The sequence below is a fragment of the Pteropus alecto genome, unplaced genomic scaffold, assembly GCF_000325575.1.
Source record: "Pteropus alecto unplaced genomic scaffold, ASM32557v1 scaffold94, whole genome shotgun sequence".
Classification (NCBI taxonomy): Eukaryota; Metazoa; Chordata; class Mammalia; order Chiroptera; family Pteropodidae; genus Pteropus; species Pteropus alecto.
The window spans coordinates 1,570,187-1,574,136 of record NW_006437736.1 but is presented as its reverse complement, the minus strand read 5'-3'; the positions used below and the strand labels follow the sequence as shown (position 1 = coordinate 1,574,136).

The 3,950-nt window shown below is 45.6% G+C and overlaps 1 non-coding gene across 1 annotated transcript; it reads left to right on the top strand.

The window, feature by feature from the left end:
- Positions 1 to 570: 570 nt before the first annotated feature.
- LOC112481963 lies at positions 571 to 689 on the top strand. The gene has a single exon (XR_003047139.1). It is a non-coding gene; the product is annotated as a 5S ribosomal RNA (ribosomal RNA).
- Positions 690 to 3,950: the final 3,261 nt, after the last annotated feature.

Here is a 3,950-nt window from a genome sequence, read left to right as displayed (position 1 = left end):
CTTTTAGGGCCCCGTTTCCTCTTGTATTATTAAATGGAGATAATAACTGAGCCTATCTCAGTAGTTTCAGAAAAATTAAACGAGGTAACTCTTGTCATATACTTACCATAGTCCCAGACACATAATAAACATTCAGTAAATATTAACTGGGATTATTTCGGCAGATCATCAACGGCCCTGCAAGTGGCTTTCATCCCCTGCAGATCACAGATGAGGACACGAAGTCCCTGTGGGATTAAAGATGGTGCCCGTGGTCACAGAGCTGGGAAGGGTCAGCGGGATGAGGAGCTGGCTTCTCTTTGAGTTTAGAGCTCAGTCTCACTCCTCCCCACTGTGAGAGGAAGGAAATATCCAAAGACAAGACTTCAGAGGACAGACAAAACCAAGATTTTGGACGACAGAACCACGAGCAAAATGACATAATTGCCAACACCAAAGTGTAGGGCCCTGATGCCTCACACAGTCCCAAAGGACCATCCATTGTCCAGAGCTTCTGCCTGGATGAGAGACCAGTCCTGCCATACGGTTCTTCCACACTCTTGATTTTGACAGCCTTAAAAATACTGTCTAGTCTACAGCCATGCTACCCTGAAGATACCGGATCTCGTCTGATCTCAGAAGCTAAGCAGGGTCGGGCCTGGTTAGTACTTGGATGGGAGACCACCTAGGAAGACCAGGTGCTGTAGGCATTTCAAAAAAAAAAAAATACTGTCTCGGGGTGAAAAGCCACCTCTTCTGACAGCACTGCGTAGATGCAGAAGCCTGTGGGAGCAGAAGCGGTCAGCTGGCTAGCTTCTCATTGGTCTGCACTGCTCCCAGTCACGGCAGGTATGGGATAATAGCATTCCATCCTTGCAGGGGAGACAAGCAGCAAAGGCGCCAGTGTTCCAATGTTCCAGGAGCTCAGTTATTCAGTGCTCATGCTCAAAGTAGACTGGGCAAAAAGCTCCAGCAGAAAAAGCTGAGAGATTTTAATTCAGAAAAATTAACTGGAATTTGAAAAATCACTGCTTTGTTCGATTCCTGGCACAGATCCCTCTTTCTACATGTCTTTGGGGTATACATTAGTTTCCTGTGTCTGTTGTAACAAATTACCACAAACTGGGTGGCTTTTAAAAAAAAAAAACAAAACAAATTTATTTTCTCACAGCTCTCGGGGCCAGAAGTCTGATATCCAGGTGTGGGCAAGACCACACTCCATCTGAGCTCTGGGGGTGGATTCGTCCCTTACCCCTTGCAGCTTTTGGTGGCTTCCCTGGCATTCTCAGACTTGTGGTCCCCTCACTAAAACCTCTGCCTCCATCTTCACATTGCCTTCCCCTCCGGGTGTCTTCCTTAAAAGGACACTCATTATTGGATTTAGGGCTCCTGGATCATACAGGTTGCTCTCATCTCAAGACCCTTGAATTAAGTACAGATACTGCGGGTTAAGACATGGATATATATTTTGAGGGGACTCCATTCAATCCACTACAGGGTGTCTCATTGTCTGACACGGAATCAAAACCATGATTCCTGATTCCAGAAAATCCCTGAATGTCACTGTGACAGGGCATTAGGGAGCATCAGATGTCCACTTCCCCACTGCCCCTTCATTTTTCCTATGAGATATTAAATAATTTATCCCAAGCTGCTCTACTCAGAGCAGCAGAGCTGAGCCTGGAATCTGGCCCTCCCAGCCCAGCTCTCTCTAATTGTATTTTTCTATTGTTCTCCCCGGAGAGGTAAACACATCTCCGATTCTGTGCCTCCCATGTTTCTACCTGGTATGATTCGGTTAACTCCAGGCAGCCCAACGTGATTATGCTTTTATAAAATGCACATGCCGTCATGCCGGATAAATGTCATCTTTTCCCTAGAACTTGCATTGCAATGGACTTCAACCCAATTCTGAACACAGCTTTCGGACACCGAATCTTGATGGATGATACTGAGTCTTCTTCTGCCTTCTGCTCAAGTGCTAATTTATGGGCATCCGAATGGACACGGGAAAAGTTTGCCTTGAATTGCAGCGTGGTGACTGAAGGCAGAAGAGAAAACCCTCCATCCCGTCATTCTATGAGCACATTCACCATCAGATACAGACAGCTGAAGATAAGCAAGGAAGGGTAGGGCAAAAGTTTGCCTTGAATTGCAGCGTGGTGACTGAAGACAGAAGAGAAAACCCTCCATCCCATCATTCTATGAGCACATTCACCAACAGATACAGCTGAAGATAAGCAAGGAAGGGTAGGGTTTGAAGGGAGCTCACTGTCAAGCCACTGAGGTTTTACAGAAGATCGATGATGTGTGTCTTGTGTTGCAAACACCGCGTGAACACGTTTTTATGAAAAAATAAGTGATCGATCAATAAATATCTATGAAGTGCCTATCATGTGTTCCAGACCATATCAATGGAGCTGATAATTTAAAAGAGTTTACTTACGGCAAGCATTTCTTTGTTTATCTACCCAGCTATGATGGGAACTTGGCCTGGTACTGGCTAAAATCATGTCGCTAATACGAGAAATTTCATCAGAAGATGGGGCTGTGAGGATAATGGGAATTTCTCTATGTGAGGCTCTGAGGGCTGAGGAGCCTTGTCCCTTCGAAGTCTATCATGACCTGAGGGGACCAGAGAGAGCTTGCCCAATGGGGTGCCCAGGTGTCAGAACACCGGGAAGCCTTAAAGCCTAACTCTTGAAATAGTTGCACTTTCCCCGTGCAGTTGGGGTAAATGGATTTTCACTGACTGATGTTGCCCGGAAATTCCTATTGCTCGTCAGCAGCAAGATATTTAACAAAGTAACGCACTTAATGGAGGATGTGTGTGTGCTGTGGTGTGTTCTCTTAATTAAAAATTTAATGTGTTTGTGGTAAGAGGACTCGAGGTCATCCAAAGAAAGGGAATTAAATACATTCGAAGTGCTTAATGCAATGGCAGGGATGTGGGAAATGCCCCCACATGGCAGCCACTTATTATTAGGAGGACCCTGTGCGTGGTACCCTGGTACGATGCTGACTCCCTGGGGGAATTCGCTGAAGGTGCCAAGGAGAGAGGCATGAGGCGTGTGGTGTGTCTGACTCCCCCATCTCTACTCAACACACTTCTCGAGAGTGTAGGCTGAGTTTTCCTGCCCTGTGGGTCTCCAGTTCCTAGTTCTCTGCCTGGCAAAGCATGTGACTGGTGTAGCTGAGACTGCCATGGCCCCCAGCAGTGCAGAATGAGACCATTTGCCAACACATCAGGAGACCCATTTCTAACTAGCTGCGTGATGGTGGGAAAGACATAACTCTTGCCTAGGCATCAGCGTTTTCACTTGAGAAATGGGGTTATTGATCATTCTGGCCAGTATAAGTGTCAATGGTCCCATGACTCTTCGCTCAGAGCCATAAATCTTAGTTACATTGCCTTGGGGTTGGAGTCATCATGGTAGACTTCTGAGGCTGTTTAAAGACGAATATGATTCTTGACTCTAAAGTGTTTTCCAATCTGGTGAGAGAAATAGAGCCTACACAACATGGAGAAATACCAAAGAGTGATTAAAGAGTCAAACAATCATACATTGCTAAAGAGAACTACATAGAACATTATTTTTCACAAAATAAACTGTCTAGATCAGGGGGTGGGAAAACAGCTGCCCAGGACCCAAATTCAGCCCCCTACCTGACTTTGTAAAGACAATTCTATCGGAATGCAGCCACCCTATTTAAGTGTTGTCTATGGTGACTTTTGCGCTACAATGGCAGAGATAAGGAGTTGCAACAGAAACCATCTGGTTCACAAAGCCTAAAACATTTACTATCTAGCCCTTTACAAAATTTACTGGCCCCTGATCTAAATGAAAGAGGATATATCTTCCAAGGAGGCTACATCACGGTGAATTGCAGTGGTCTGGAACGGCTCTCTGGAAGAAAAAGGGTTGGATAGAGCCCTAAGAAGTGGACAGGTAATGGAAGGGAAAGTCCCG